Consider the following 18,032-nt stretch of genomic DNA (forward strand, 5'->3'; position numbering starts at 1 on the left):
GCTGTTTGTCTTGCAAAGGAATATGTGGATGCTGGCATTTCCCCAGCCATATCCCTTTTAAACTGACTGTTCACCCCCCATTTTTTTTTACATTTACATTTGTTCCAACCCTGCATTTCTTTCTTCCATGGAACACAAAAGCTAGATATTAGTTAGAATGTTAGGGACTAACAAACTCAGTCACCGTTCACTTTCATTGTATGGATAAAAAACATTGAAATTGGAAGTTGACAGTCTATCAGTCCCTAACATTCTGCCCAACGTCTCCTTTTGTATTCAACAAAAGACATACATATGGGTTTAGAATAACATAAGGGTGAGTAAATAAAGACAGAATTTTCTGTTGCAATCACCTCTCATTTCAAAAATAATAATACTCTTCCTTCTAGAAAACAATGACATCCAGTCAGCACACTTATTCTTATCATAATATGTATCCATCTCTGTGGCAAAAGCACTGGCAAAGAATATATGGTAATACACTGAAAGATACATATTAAGAAAAACAAACCATTCATATTGATAATATAAATACAAAAAAGTCACAAGGCACCACAAAACATGTCAAGTCAGTCTCTCAGTTCAGCACAACAGCACCTTCTGTTGGTGTGAAATTAGCTCATGAGAGATGACCACAGTACAGTGATCTTGGCAACACGTCATTCATTTGACCTTGCCTTCTTTTTATAATGTATATCATAGATATAAAACAGGACAATGAAATCATGCAGTTGCAAGAATTACATGCATTTAGGATACTAGATAAATAAAAGCATTGTACATTGCCAGATATTACCATAGTTGAGTGAAATCTGTTTTTGTGTAGTTGGTGTGCTTTTTTCTTAATTGCACTTTTCCAGATATAAGACCAACAATCCTTGCACAGAAATTAAACAATATTTGCATATTTATAGCATTACAATAATGCTGATTTACATATGAAACTACTTTTTCCAGAAGTGAGATTTTCAATATAATGAATTTTTATGTGGTTCTTACCACAGTGTAAGAGGAAAAAAGAGCACTGACCATATTGGACAACAAACACAAGAGCAAACAAATACTTTAAAGCTTTGGAGTATAATTCTGCTCACTAGACTGCTGTAGCTTATGAATTCCCTCCTGGATATTTCTATGGAAATAGAAAGAATGTATCCAACATCAGTTGATCAATTGGATTTCGCTTAATTAAAAAAAAAACAGTTAATGAAAGTACAAGGCATATTTGTAGCATCATATTTCTTCTCTAGCTAACCTCTTCAAAGGTGGACATCAAAAACCTTGTCTTCTTCCTCTTGAGAGCCATCTCAGATGACTGTGAAGGTAGAGAGAATACAAATGCTGGGAACGTATAACAAGCCACTGAAGACTTGTGAGTTATTATCATCATTGTTTACTTTAAAAACAAACTGTAATACAATCCTAGACATGATTGATGGCAGTTGTACAGCAAAACATGTCCTCATTTCAGGAACATCAGTATGTGTTTATGCATCCATGTGCATCCTTTAGATTTACCTAGATATCTGCATAAATTAGTTTAGAAATTTGATTTGATCTTACAATTTGATCTGGTCATAACAATAAACAGACTGCTAAAACAAATAACACACAAACAATGATTGCATGGCAAATTGTATAGGCATTTTATGCAGAATTTGTTTTGTATAAGTACACTTCCATTCATGTGCATTTACCTTTATGCTCTGCTATTAGCTGGGTGCTGTTGGGGGGTGGGAAGTTAAAGGAACACATGGCCTTAAAGGGAGTGCCATTGTGACAGCTGAAACTCTGTACCCATTTGCTGTACTCAATGGCCAATCAGCTCCCACAGTCTTTATGACAGCTAACACCACAGACTGAAAAACACAGAGGATGGTGAAGATGCTATGATAGCTTTATTTTAAAAAGACCACAAAGCTATTCAGTGTTACTATGAGAATTGGAGAACTAAGACTGGTTTCATACCTTGGCATCTGTAACGTTGTTTGTAAAAGCCCCATATCTGAAAGGATAAATGACAAAATGACATTGAAAATAAGAAACATGAAAGTTCTGTATGGTATATGAGTAGTTGATGCATGTCCATGAAATTTACCTTAATCCTCCTGTTATGTTATCGTTTATGACCCATTTAAAAGTTAAAAACTAATATTAATTTTGTATTTGGTCAAAATACCTTTTGGATTCTACAACAATGACAATGAGGCGAGAACCGGCTTGACAATATAAATAATAGTTTCATGAAGAAATAAACCAAAAGACACAAACACACACATAGGATGGACAGCTGCCCGTAAATGTTCTCTCTCTGTCGCACCACCATCCACAGTCGGCCTTTATCCATCTCGGAGGCTTTATTAGCCTGATAAGAGACCTGGTCCCTCCTCCGCCCTGTCACATTATTACATTTTAGGACACTTTTGATTATATTTATTCAATGTAAGGTATTATGGGTGGTTACTAGGGAATTACTAAATGGTTGCTAGATTGATTAAATCAAAAGAGACCTCCATGACATCCTGATCCCTATATATGTATGGGAGTCTTTTCAATGGAAGTCTATGGGATTTTTTTTGCAAATGTTTCATCTGCTGGGTTGATGAAATTCTGAAATAATTATATTTTGAAATTAAAAAATGTACATGTAAACCATAATTGTTTCAAACTGATACAATGTGTAAGTATTCCAATTATATATTTTTATTCAGTGAAAATTAAGGGTTTACTGTATATCAACTGTAAAATAATAGTTCCACCACTGACATATACTGTAGCTGACGTTCTTTCCAGATTAAATGTAGATAAAACAAACAAACAAACAAAAAAAATGTTATCTATCTATCTATACAGACAATATACATGAGTATATCTATTATAATTATAGAAAATGCAAGTTTTCCATCCTTTTAAACCTCACCTGTTCATTTTAAATGACCCTGCAGAGAGACAAATACATTTTTAAAAGTCAAAATGTTCCACATAGTCTCACAATATTGTCAAAAATACATGCATGATTATTATAAAATAAATAGCAAAAGGATGTTTAGTCAAATAAATCGCTTAATAGATTTAGAATGAGTATGGAATGCCACAATGCATGATATGTAGTAGTATTTAAATGTCAGTGTCAATTACACAATGCAAAGAACCTGTGTATGTTAAATCAAAATCCATTTTTCAAAAACCCTTGTACAACTTGACAGGAAATAAGAAAATAGGAAGTTGTTAGTATCTACACCCTACAATACCTCAACAGCTCATCAACTGTGAACAGAACAACATCTTTCCCTCAGACACACCCTCCCTCTACCTAGCCTCTAAAAAAACAACACTGCTTCACTCACAAAACCAACATTGGCCATAAAGCTGAGACAGGAGAGACAAATCTGAACAAATACAAGTCGTAAATACGATCTAAAAAGGATCACATTTTGTGCATCTGTGCTTTTTGGAAGAAAAAGATGGCCATTTCTCGCAATGCTGAAAAGAGCTTATTTCATCTTTGAGTTGCTGTCAGGTTGGAGATTAAGATAGTTTGAGCCATAAGTAATACGTGCACTCACCAAGCGAGAGCAGTGCCAAAAACTGAAGGCTTGACACTGCTTGGCTTTGTTCACACGTTTACGGAGACAATCTTGCAGTTCAGTAAGGAGCTTGCCTTGGTGAAGTATTCAATCATCTCCTCTTGGCTAATTTTACAGTCCCTGGGAGCAAAAATGAAAAAGAGAAAGATGGGACCTTTACCGTACTTTAGACTTTGACAAATGAGTGAAAATAATTACGTTAGATAAACTGGGCAGATGTCTTGATAAACCCACTGGTTTTGGTCCAGTTCATCAAACTCGCCGAGGTAAGGGATATTGCTCCTAATGATCTCAAACTCTTCTTGGGAAATGTTGCTATCGCCATCAGTGTAAAAATTTTGGAACACAGACTAAAAATTACAAGTCTAATGGTTAGCTTTCTTTCACAACATATTAATAATACTTATTATATGGCTCTCTGGAATACTTGATTCTAATTGGTCAATTGTGACAATCTGCAGTCAAATATCTTTGTAAAACTGTCCGATAATCCAGACAACCGATATCCTACATACCTATGCTAGATAGATATCTTTCATTTCATTCCATGATCTCTTTCTCACATAAGAAAATTATTTCAACTTAAGTCAATATTTCATGTCCATTTACTTATTTACTCTATCTGGTTAATAGATGTGTAATCTATTAATGGGATAGTGTACAATCACCCAGCAATTATCGCAAAATAAACCATGATAGGGTGATCAAGACCCCAATGCATAGCACAGGGGACTTGTATAACCTAAAAGGGGTTTATGTCACATATAAGACCTGTAGTATATTATGTGCAACGAGATTCTAAGCATATAAAAGTAGCTCTGAGAATTTATAAAATGAAAAGTGGTATTAGTCATGTACGTGTCACATACTTCCACCATTTTCTTAATGTGCCTCTTTATAATGGCCGGGTTTGACTGAAGATGCCCACTGTTCTGTCAGAGGAGACTGCGACTTTGAGCTGGAAGTCTTAGAGGCCGGAAATCAATGGTGTCGTGACTTAGCAAGAGGATATAAGGCAGCAAAAGATGTGCATAAATGACTGCTGTCTATTGGTTGAATAGAATAATTATAGAGTAGTGATACAGTCTCCCAGCTGCAAGTCCACGTAAATGGATTATGCAGACAACATGGAAAAATTAATCTGTCAAATTGTGTCATGAGTGGTTGTAATTGGTGGTTTCTACCCAAGTATGGCCACTGATTTGCTATCAGAGCAGTTATTGGTGGGGGTGACTCATTGAAGTGTGATACTGCATGGCTCCCTCTGTAGAGAAAGCTGATATAACTCATCCTCTGAGTGGTACTGGTCCAAAGAAACATGGCAACTGGGCATGGACAGAAATATAATTGATAATTAATGTCACAAACTTAAAATGACACACATTATGTATCTAATAATTGACACAGAATTGACAAATCCAAGTAGTTATTTGATGTCTTAAGCCAAAGTTCCCTTATTGAATCACATAATCACATTTCCCTTTAGCTCTCCTGATAGCATGCTGCGCAAACAAACTTCGAGGCATGGATTATGGTCATTTGGGAACAAGGATATAATCGTGATTAAGAGCATAGCTGGGAGATATGGCCAAAATAATTATCACAGAATTTGCATTCCTGTTGACTGTATCATCATTTACAATTTAAAATACAACTTGCTTTTGGCGCCACTCTGTGGGCATTTCACTCAGAAACTGGAGCTCAAAGGGGCCTATACTTTCAACAGCACTTCCTATATTAGACTCACTAAAAGTAGATAGAGGAGGTCTGAATTGGCTTCTATACTGGGTGAAGTACTCTGAATGAATGCCAGCTCCTCCAGTATGATGTACAGCTGATGAGTCTTGGTTAGGTTGACCCTACTCTTCTCTCGGTCATCCCAATCAGGTAGGGCCACATGGACAGCAATCAGGTCTTTCAAATGAACCCCAAGGATGGGGAAATGAAATCCCAAACATTCCAAGAGATGCTGACGGTAGCGACTGTAGTTTCCAGAGGATGTGACCAGGTCCACCAATTCATCAAACACCTGATTCAACACAAAAAAGCAATCAGTAAGATTGAAGGCTGGTTTAGCAGAATGTTTAACTGTGGGTTCATGGGTTCAAGACGTTTGAGAATAAGCTCTTCATGAGAGCAGTAAATATCCTTGGTTGTCTGATAACACGGTCCATATCAAATCTGCTGACTTTTTTTTACATTTCTGCACCGATTTTAGGGGAAAATGTACAGACTAGCCCCTTTTCACATTTCCGGGTTCGGATACAGAAGTAAACTATTTTGGTAAACTTTTGGAAGGCTATAGTGAATATTATTTTTGTGCAACAAATCCACCATTACGCACATGTTGGTCTACCTATCATTATGAGGACTTTCCATAGACGTAATGTTTTTTTATACTGTACAAACTATAGATTCTATCCCCTAAACCTAACACAACCCCTAAACCTAACCCTCACAGAAAGCTTTCTGCATTTTTACATTTTCAATAAAACATCATTTAATATGTTTAAGCTATTTAAATTATGGGGACACAAGAAATGTCCCCATAAACCACATTTATAGCATAATACCCTTGTAATTACCAGTGGAACCTAAAAAATTGTCTTCGTAAACCACATAAACATGCCCCCCCACACATATATATATGTATATATATATTTGTGTGTGTGTGTTTGTATTCAAATTAATATTTATATATAAAAATTTATAAAATTAAAAAATACATTTATAAATGTATTAATTATATATATATATAGTATCTCACAAAAGTGAGTTCACCCCTCACATTTTATTAAATATTTGTATATCTTTTCATGTGACAACACTGAAGAGATTACACTTTGCTACAATGTAAAGTAGTGAGTGTACAGCTGTCCCCTCAAAATAACTCAACACACAGCCATTAATGTCTAAACCGCTGGCAACAAAAGTGAGTACACCCCTAAGTGAAAATGTCCAAATTGGGCCCAATTAGCCATTTTCCCTCCCTGGTGTCATGTGACTCCTTAGTGTTACAAGGTCTCAGGTGTGAATGGGGAGCAGGTGTGTTAAATTTGGTGTCATCACTCTCACACTCCCTCATACTGGTCACTGGAAGTTCAACATGGCCCTCATGGCAAAGAACTCTCTGAGGATCTGAAAAAAAGAATTGTTGCTCTACATAAAGATGGCTATAAGACGATTGCCAAGATCCTGACACTGAGCTGCAGCACGGTGGCCAAGACCATACAGTGGTTTATCAGGACAGGTTCTACTCAGAACAGGCCTTGCCATGGTCGACCAAATAAGTTGAGTGCACGTGCTCAGCGTCATATCCAGAGGTTGTCTTTGGGAAATAGACGTATGAGTGCTGCCAGCATTGCTGCAGAGGTTGAAGGGGTGGGGGGTCAGCCTGTCAGTGCTCAGACCATACGTCGCACACTGCATCAAATTGGTCTACATGGCTGTACATGTCATCCCAGAAGGAAGCCTCTTCTAAAGATGATGCACAAGAAAGCCCTCAAACAGTTTGCTGAAGACAAGCAGACTAAGGACATGGATTACTGGAACCATGTCCTGTGGTCTGATGAGACCAAGATAAACTTATTTGGTTCAGATGGTGTCAAGCGTGTGTGGCGGCAACCAGGTGAGGAGTACAAAGACAAGTGTGTCTTGCCTACAGTCAAGCATGGTGGTGGGAGTGTCATGGTCTGGGGCTGCATGAGTGCTGCCGGCATTGGGGAGCTACAGTTCATTGAGGGAACCATGAATGCCAACATGTACTGTGACATAATGAAGCAGAGCATGATCTCCTCCCTTCTGAGACTGGGCCGCAGGGCAGTATTCCAGCATGATAACAACCCCAAACACACCTCCAAGACGACCACTGCCTTGCTAAAGAAGCTGAGAGTGAAGATGATGGACTGGCCAAGCATGTCTCCAGACCTAAACCCTATTGAGCATCTGTGGGGCATCCTCAAACGGAAGGTGGAGGAGCACAAGGTCTCTAACATCCACCAGCTCCGTGATGTCATCATGGAGGAGTGGAAGAGGACTCCAGTGGCAACCTGTGAAGCTCTGGTGAACTCCATGCCCAAGAGGGTTAAAGCAGTGCTGGAAAATAATGGTGGCCACACAAAATATTGACACTTTGGGCCCAATTTGGACATTTTCACTTAGGGGTGTACTCACTTTTGTTGCCAGCGGTTTAGACATTAATGGCTCTGTGTTGAGTTATTTTGAGGGGACAGCAAATTTATAATGTTATACAAGCTGTACACTCACTAATTTACATAGCAGCAAAGTGTCATTTCTTCAGTGTTGTCACATGAAAAGATATAATAAATATTTACAAAAATGTGAGGGGTGTACTCACTTTTATGAGATACTGTGTATATATATATATATATATATACACACACACACAAACACACTGTATAAACATTCTAAAGCGTACTACATTTTAACAACATTTTAGTGTTTTCTGCGTAACTCTGTGTGCACATTCTGTGTAGGCTTGCTGATAACATTGCTCTCCACTCAAATATTGATATTTCTGTTCAGAGTATGAAAATGGCACTCAAGCCGCCTACTGCAAAGTGTGCACTGTTGCTGACTTCAAGAATCTTATCTCCTTTAGTCAGAGTGTTTTGGTTTTTTTCACCAGTATTGGAAGTGTGTTCACAAAGCAGCTCTCTGGCAGTCCTCACCTTGCATGTTTCGCTGCCGATGAGTGCCTGTGTATCTTCGAGCAATGGTGCTATTGCGGAGTCCACCCACTACGCCATAAGTGTGTTTAAGTTCTGCAGCTGCAGTAGCGTCTACTCACACAAACACACAAAACAATGACCAGATCTTATATAAATATGTATTACATACAGTATCTTAAATTATACAACAATTAGTTTTGGTCCTCTATGTTTTGACAAGCTGCATTACAAGAGTGCTGGTATTTAGTATAACAGCGCTGAGTTGCTTCACTGTTTGCATCACTCCACCCTCATACTTTTCCAAACCCAAATGACTTTCTTCCAAAGAACACAAAAAGATCATCTTTTGTGTTCCACTTAGGAAAAAGTAAGTCAGATGGGTTTTGGACAAAAAGATGGTGAGTAAATGAATTTTCATGTTTGAAGTTGGACCAACCTGGGCCACTTTGATAAATTCACTGATGACAGTGGGTCTCTGTTGAGCTGTAGGCTTACTGAGAACCATAATCTGGATCCATTGGGAAACACTATTAAATAGAGTAATGAAACACTCCAGAATTGGATTATCCACTGTACAGCCGTGCATCACGAAACTGTGGTAGTCCTGGAACTGAAAGTGAACAGATTCTGAATTTTCAATAAGACACCAGATTTTAGGTTATGCTACTACATACACAAACAATGACAACATCAAATACTGCTGCTCAAAGAGACAAAAGTGTACCAGAGAGCAAGACAAAGAGGATCCAATAGCAGAGGAACTGTTCAAAGGATTTATTAAAACATTGAAAAAAAATATTCACTTCAACTGTGCAGGCGAAGACTGGGGATCCCGGCACCGGCTGCAGTAGCAGGGAGAAGTTTGTGGATGTGCACGCGCCATTGCTGCACAATGGGCAAATCTGTGAATAGGGTATTCAAAGTCGAGAGTGTGCATTGTGGAAGTCAGGAGCAGATTCATAGGAATCATCCATTGAAGTGTATTGAGGTCCAGAGAACAGCTCCCAGCAGACTGTAAGGAAATCACTCAAGAAATTTTGTTTTCCAGTAAAAATATCTAAACATCACTAAAACCTGATAAATTCACCTGATAAACAAAACTGCTTATGATATTTATGGAAATGGCAGATTGTTTTCAATACTACCCCAATTCCGAAAAATGAAAAATGCTAATAAAAAACAAAAAGGAGTGATTTGTAAATTATATTCGTCCTTTGCTATATTGAAAGCACTACAAATACACATATACACATATATATTTCATATACTCCCACTTATTGTATTGTATTGTATATTCTGTTCTATATTCTGCATTGTATATAATTATTGTGTTGTGTAAGTATGTGTACATCTGATTTGTAAATTGTTTTGTGTAAGTATGTGTACATTTGATATGTAAATTGTTTTGTGTAAGTATGTTGTTTATTGTAATTGGTATATGTCTTGTCACTGTCATGACTGCTATGTTGCTCGGAACTGCACACAAGAATTTCACCTACTGTTGCACTTGTGTACATGGTAGTGTGACAATAAAGTGATTTGATTTGATTTGATTTGATACACATTTCCTTGTGTACAGTACAGTAATTTAAAATCAGTTGATTGCAACACGCTTCAAAAAAGATATTATGATAATGAGATAATGGCAATTTAAGACTAATAACAATTTGACGAGTTTAAATAACAAGGCAATTTGAAACAGGCGTTGTTAAACAGGTGAGTCATTTGTGTCGTAGTATATAGGGAGCCTCCAAAAACAGCCTAGTCCTTCAAGAGCAAGCATCCTTTAAGACTTGTCAATTTGACAATAGATGCTTCAGCAAATAATCCAGCACTTTGAGAACAATGATCCCTAAAGACAAATTGGAAGGATTTGGGGGCATTTCACCCTCTATAGTGCACAAAATAGTTAAAAGATTCAAAGAATCTGGTCAAATCTCGGTGCGTAAAGGGCAAGACGAAAACTACTTCTGAATGCATGTGATCTCTGATCCCTCAGACATCACTGTCTTAAAATCTGCATTCATTTGTAATGGATATCATGAACATGGGCTTGGGATAACTTTAGCAAACTTTGCTAGTCAGCACCACTCGATGCTGCATCCAAAGATGCAAGTTAAGACTTTACTATGCAAAGCAGAACCCCAACATCAACACTGTCCAGAAACATTGCCAAATTCTCTGGGCTCGATCTCATGTTATATGGAAAGTAGAACTGTGTTTTTTGATCTGTAGAGTCCACATTTCATATTTTTTTGTGAAAAACAAAGCCGTTGTGTTAGCCGGGCCAAAGTGGAAAAGGACCATCCAAATTGTTAGCATCGGGTCCAATAGCCAGTGTCAATTTGTACATATCTGTCTGCATTTATGGTGTTCTCGTGAGCGTAAACATTTTGGAGCAACATATACCATCCACCGTCTTTTCCAGGGATGTCCCTAAATTTTCTTAACAAACTTGTGTCTTCAGTGCCCAAATGTTGAATAATGTTATTAGAAGAAATGGTGATGTTTCACAGAGGTAAACACTTAACTGTCAACAAATCATCTGATTTGAAATTACTGAACATTTTCAAAAAGAATGGAATTCACAAGGAAAAACATCATATAATGTGTAAATGTAGTGCTTTCAATATAGCAAAGGGTGAATATAATTTACAAATCACTCCTTTTTTGTTTTTATTACCAGAATTATTTCGGAATTGGGGTTGTAGTTTACCGGGTTTTGCCCTTAGTTTTGGGGTTTTTCCCTTTGTGGCAGAGCCCTGACATGTACGTGTTTCCATGTCTGTTTTAAGTCTTGTGTCTGGATTCAGCCACTTCAGTTGGTTTGGTTTATTTAATCGTGGCTGAGTCCAGGCACTTTCTTATGTCTCGTGCTGTGTGAATGCACTTGGGTTTGTGTTTTCTCATCCCTTGTGCATTCGTGTCTGTCTTCAATGATAACCTCACACTCTTGTTTGCCAGTTTAACTGTCTGATTATTAATTGATTGTTCCCATCTGTTATTACTTGTTATCTTTTTGTTTTCATCCTTATAAAATCTCATTGTTTTATCTGTCCTGTGCCTTTTGTTGTGGATGTTACTGTGAATGTTCCCCTGTCAGATGTCTGTTAGTCGGTTCCTGTCTATCAAAGCCCTGTGTCTCCAGCCCAGCCAGTCTTCTTTTCACCTGCCCTGGACTGAGATTTCCCCTATGGGGTAGTTTTGTTTGTTTTCTGTTATTTTGTTAATAAAAGCCTTATTCGCCATCCTGCATTTGGGTCCTCTCTACTCGCCCCTAGCAATCCTTGACAATAGTTCAATAGTTTTAAGATGAAAATAATAATAAAGTCTGCCGATGCCACAAGGAAAAAATACATTCCTATTCAAGATACAGTACATTCTTTGAAAACAAGCCTTATCAGATAAATACATCTGTTTTAAATTATCTTTACGAGACAAGATATAGATCCCTGTTAAGAATATGAGATTTTGCAATGTGTAAATGAAAAGACTTAGAAGAATTTAGCAAAATGATTTGTACTCCATATAAGTCAGATGTTCAGACAGGGTTGAAGCATCCAGGTGGTCAAACAGAAGTGAGGTCTTTTATTTCTTCTGGACAATCTCATCAATTTTCTGTCTCCATTCGTATGATGAGCTACAAGCAACAAAACAAGATGCTTCTATATCCCAATTATCAAGAATACAGTGGCTCTAAATGGTTTTCGAACCTATAAGCCACAATCAAATATGTATTTAATATAATTTAATTAAATAAGAAAATCTGAAAACAGGTAACTTTTCAAGTAAAACTTCTGGCACACACATACAAAAATAATTATTCGATTTTGATTTCTTAAAAAACAGAAACCCTCTTAAAAATAAAGACAATATTTTCAGGTTGTCAACCTTAGTGGAACGTGTCCATAGTTCATGGACAGATCAATATTTAAGTCCTTTTTTTACTATAAATCTCCACTTTCACTGTCATATACTGTATTCACATCTGAAAGTGAAAGTGAAGATTTATAGTAAAAAAAGGTCTTAAATATTGATCTGTTTCTCACCCACACCTGCCATATTGATTCTGGAAATATGGATTTAAATACTGGAGTCTTATGGATTACTTTTATGCTGCTTTTATATGCTTTTTGGACCTTCGTATTTCTGGCCACCACTCGCTTGCATTGAGATGAATAACAGAGCTGAGATTTTCTTAATATTTGTTCAGCAGAACAAAGAAAGTCATACACATCTGGGATGACATGAGGGTGAGTATATGATGAGAATTTTCATTTTTGGGTGATCTATCCCTTTAAATATCAAGCCGTGTAAACAGGGAATGAATAGACTATTGTATGAATTGTATGCTCAGGTGTTTGAGTTTCTCAGACATCGTGATTGTCTGTACACTATCCCTCTACAATCTCAAAGGAGCAGCTGTTTGGGTTAGTACTGTGCCCTGTGACACACACGCTGTCTATGTCGATGAACAAACTGCACCTCACATCTCCATTCTGCTCCAGTCGCTCCTTCAGACCAAGGATCTGCTCGGCCAGCTCAGGGTTCAAGTCAAATTCGGCTGGAAACTCAAATATCCAGAACCTGACAGAGAAAGAGAGGAGACAGAAGACAGAGGGAGCTATGACACTGAATAGCTATGCATGAAATAGGTCTGGGCATGACATCAAGAGAACAAGATTTCTCAGTGAATAGTCTTGCCTCAACAGTTTTATTTGATTTCAGACTACAATCTTTGTAATTCAACCAAGCTGCCTTGACACAGATCATACATTTCTTTATAAGAGATACAGTGGGTTTCAAACATCTGAGTCCACATTGAAAACAAAATAATGGTATTGAATGCAATTAAGAAGAAATGTTTACCATTGTGCACTATTTCTACAGGTAGGTCACTAAACAAATAAGGAAATTTGTGACATTGATCCTCTTGAGCTTCTTTTGTACAAGATGTCAGATATCCTTGCTTCCATTGAAGCGCACATGATGCAACATTCTCAAATCATGCTGGATAACATGGATCATCAGGTTTTCTACAAACTTGTGGAATCCATGCAGCTCAAATGCATGCTGTCATTAAAGCAAATACTAAAACATTCTGAAATGCATGTTAATGTTAACTTTTAACTAAAAACGTCATGCTCATACTATAACATGTAATGAAAGAAAAACTGTATTACAGTTAAAAAAATGCAAAAATGAAGCATTTTCACAAGTGTTTTTAGAACCCCACGGTACAGTTAATACAGTTCAGTAACAGTAGTAAGAAAACCATGTAAAATTGGTATTGAACCTACTTGACAAGGTGACAAATTTGAGACTGGTGATTTGCAGAACATTCCTTTTCCTGAGACCTTTTAATACTGTCAAGGCAGCTCCACTTCATTACTATTATCGTCTTTGAGAAGAGTGATGGAAACTGTTTGTGATGCTGTCAGCCCTCTCTCTAAATGACAAACCCCACCCATAACCGAATGTACTAAGTCCTAAATGCCTGGTATAAAAGCCAGGCTGTCATGTTGGAAACTACATGCACAAAGCAAAGACTTTTATTTCTTTTTAGGTATTTGACAGTAATGCTAGTTCTCGGAAAGTGGAATGTTGAAAGATCTGCTGTAGAAGGATACTTCTGCAGGAGTTTCTTGGCTAGGTCACTGGAAGACAGATACCAGGGATGCATGGCTAGAAACACATACATTGTCTGGAAAAAAAAGAGAAAGCAGACAGTTGCAGGAAAATGAGCTTAACATTAATTAACACAATCCCATAAGTCTGAAGTTCTTTCTTTAGGTTCAAGTCTCAAAACTGGAGAAGGCACTAGAGAAGAACAGAACATTTAAACAACAGGGGTCTTAAACAGGGGGTGTTATTGCAAGAGGGTCCACCAAATATTGTTATTTTAATAGCTTACCATCATAACAAAGTATGTAAATAGTTGAATGACGTGACACTCTTTATGTATTTTTTCTTCTTCTGGAGGTTAAACTAAAGTTGTGTTACTGTCCGGTGACAATAAAATGAATAATAACTCAATAAATAAAATGTTCTTATTAAAAGCTGACAATAAATATTGAAAATTTGTTTCATGTTTTCATAAGTAGTTTGGTATAATCTTTTATTTTTATTTAAAAAAGCATTATTAATATATTATTAATATTTGAAAAACTTTTGTCCTCCGAATTAAAGTCAGTTGGTGTAACCAACATGCAAGTAGTCATTTTGTTGTCATATGAAAAAAAAAAACATAACTACGAAGACCCCTCAGCTCAGTTAAACAAAGAAAAGAAAAGAAAAAATAATCCAATATTTTCATACTTTAATGAAAAGGGACATTGTGTTTTGGCCAAATGCAGTAAGCCTAAGAAAAGTTCTTGATTCTTGACTTGAGTCAATTTAAAAAAATATATATTTGATTTTATTTATTGTTTACATTGAAAAATACTCTCCCTGGCCTCTTTATTAGGTACACCTACTTATTCATGCAATTATCTTATCAGCCAATCTTGTGACAGCATTTTAATGCATAAACTCATTCAGTAAATATTCACATCAACCATCAGGATGGTGAAATATGCGATCTCTGTGATTTTGACACACACAAAAGAAAACAATAAAAGAAAATATAATAAACACACATAATTAAACTAAACTTCTGTCTCCACACCTTCCACGAGAATACCCCCAAAACGCTAAATAATTGCCCCATTTCCTAACAAACAAGTTCCCAAACAACAGCCTTCCACTTGCCACCTCCTCGAAAGCTGCCACCCTCCCCATCTCCGCACACCACTCCGGAAATGAGGGCGCTCCATCCGACTTCCATCCCCTTAAAATTATTTGTCTGTCAATCATGATACTGGTCAGAGTTTATCCTTCAAATGTATGACCGCCCCATCAACCAAAATACAGAGTCCAAAATTCTTGGATCTTAACACCCCCCCAAAAACATGGGTTGTGTCTCCATCTTCTGATTGGCATTGCCAGCAGGTGGGTGTGTCTTTTAGACCAAGCCTATACAATCTAGTGGGGGTCCAATAGAATTTATGTAAAATCTTGAATTGCATAAGGAGCACCCTTGCATCTCTAGATACAGACTTTACGTTTTTTAGAATCCTAGCCCACACAATTTATAATTAATAATTCTATGGAGGCAAGGCATAGATATAATGGGGTCGGACACGAATAATAAAATATCATCTGCATTAAGCAAAAGATTATGCGCCACACCTCCCGCCACCATCCCTGGAAAATCATCTTCCCTTCTTATCGCAGCTGCTAATGGTTCCAGGGTAAGACAGAACAATAATGGGGAAAGATGGCAACCCTGTCCAGAGTAAAATAATCTGAATTTAATCAATTTGTTTGTACCGCCACTTCCAGGTGTCTATAAAGTAACTTAATCAATCCAATAAAAGTATTCCCGAACCTGTATATTTCCTAAATTTTACAAATATAATCCCATTCTACCATATCAAACACATTTTGGCATCAAGTGAGATGGCCACGACTGGAGTCTGATCATTCGCCACTGACCACATGACATTGATGAAACGCCTAATGTTATCAGAATAGCCGCGGCCCCGAAAAAACCCCACCTGATCTATATGTATAAGAGATGTCAAAACATTACATAATCGGTTAACCAGAATTTTGGACAATATTTTTATATCTAGCTGTGTAATTTTAGCTATTTTGATCTCGTCTGCACAGTAACTGTCATAAACCATTTTAATCTGTAATTATTCAGCAAGTTAAACTACAATAACACATCAAATTAATGCTAGATAATGTTCAAGATAATGCAAAAAGACCCATTCATTAGTGTAACATAAATTGGTTATACAGAAAATATATATATATACATTAAATTATTATAAAACAATAGCGCACCTATATTTCAAAATGACAGTTGTGATGAAATCACATCAGTACAATTATAATGTGTCTATTTTATAAACAGCTACTGTCAGCATCCACCAAATTTAGCTAACAGCTATTGATAAAGCTTGCTAGCTTGTTTTGGCCGATGCTCGCTCGCACACGTCCCTATGGAGTGTGTGCACGCGCAACATGTAGCTGGCTGCAGTTCACTTAACGGCCACAGGTGTCATTAATTACAAGGGTTTCGGAATCTTACATACTGCACCTTTAAATGAATTTGCCTCTCCCAAACCTTGTTAATGAATCCCTTGTTAATGAAACTCATTTTATGTAGACTTGCAGTGTCTTTGAAACTTAAAATAGTGTATTTTTATTTAATTAGGATTCAAATTGGAGCTAGGATTAGGGTTCTGGAATTCAGGAGGAGTAAAATTAGCGCACTGAAAATAAATTTACACTGTGGAAAATACTCTCGATCAGTATCTTCATCTTGTTTTGTCTTTTTCCAACTCCAAATTCAGTAAAACAATCTGTCAAAGGAATGCTAAAATATGAGCAAAAACATTTATATTCAGTATACATACAGCACTCTGAAAATAAGTAAAGTATGTTTAGATATTTTTGCTGTAAAATAAGACAAAGGCACTGGGTGATGAATCTTAATGTGCTAAATCCAGCCCATCTACCAATGCAGTGAAGGATTCTTCAAAAGATAAACTCAGACATTACAATAATGCCAATTCAAGCAACACAATATCTGTGTTTAAAGTAGCCTGTTTATGAATTTGACCAAGACTGAAAATTCATGTATCAGATGCTGTGGTGCTCAGCTGGGAAATGTATGTCACTAACAGCATGCCGTTTAAATATCATGGCCTTTGAGCTGGGTCAATGCAGCTATTAATGTCTTGGGCTCAACAGAGCTCTGCACTCTTTTGGGTCGTTCACACCGTGTGCGTTTTGTGTCCCTCTGCGCTATTTTCCCATTGTTTTTCTGTGTAAACATGCGTTTAGATGTTTTTAACCTCTGCTCTCTTGGAGATGTTTTTCAGCGTTCTTGCACAAAAAAAGCCAGATGCAGCACAATGAATATAACGGAACAATTCGTCTCAAAGGGCGTTTAAAATTATTTTTAATCTGACACGACGTCTAAAAATGCGGCGCTCCAACACGAAACGCTGAAACAGTGAGACGCAGATTAACGGTCTAAGACGTTCGCCCACGCGGTTTATCCTTTGTTTTGTATGTAAACATGCGCTTGACTGATGCCTTTGAGCGTTCGGCATGAAAAATTATTTCAATTACAGTTTCATGTTTTCGTTTCTGGTCTGAAAATCACAGGTTAAACTCTTGTGTAAAAACATACAGTTAAATGTGTAGGGAGAGTTCACCAAAAAGTGAAAATAGCCTATTTCATCATTTACTCACCCTCATGCCCTCCAAGAGGTACATGATTTTCTGCTGAACACAAACAAAGATTTTTAGAAGAATATCTCAGGTCTGTAGGTCCTTTCAATGCGAGTGTATTGTGACCAGACCATTTTGAAGCTCCAAAAATCACATAAAGGCAGCATAAAAGTAATCCATCAGACTCCAGTGGTTTAATGTATGTTTTCTAAAGCGATGCAATCAATTTGGTTGAGAAACAGATCAATATTTCAATCCTTTTTCATATAAATCACACTTTCACTGAAAGTGAGAGTGAAAGTAGAGCTTGATAGTTAATAAAGAACTTAAATATTTATCTGTTTCTCACCCACACCAGTTTTCCTGAGAGATGATTTTAAAGGCATGTTTTCTGTTCCTAGTCTCGAGAAGCAATGTAAAAACTGCCTAAACAAGCAATCCAGATGGAGAACAACAACCATTT

General features: G+C 37.0%; 1 pseudogene; it reads right to left on the reverse strand.

Moving 5' to 3' along the window:
* Positions 1-914: 914 nt before the first annotated feature.
* On the reverse strand, positions 915-17,614 carry LOC127627553 (RAS guanyl-releasing protein 2-like; annotated as a pseudogene).
* Between the last annotated feature and the right edge of the window lie 418 nt (positions 17,615-18,032).

The sequence above is a fragment of the Xyrauchen texanus genome, chromosome 34, assembly GCF_025860055.1.
Source record: "Xyrauchen texanus isolate HMW12.3.18 chromosome 34, RBS_HiC_50CHRs, whole genome shotgun sequence".
NCBI classification, from domain to species: Eukaryota; Metazoa; Chordata; class Actinopteri; order Cypriniformes; family Catostomidae; genus Xyrauchen; species Xyrauchen texanus.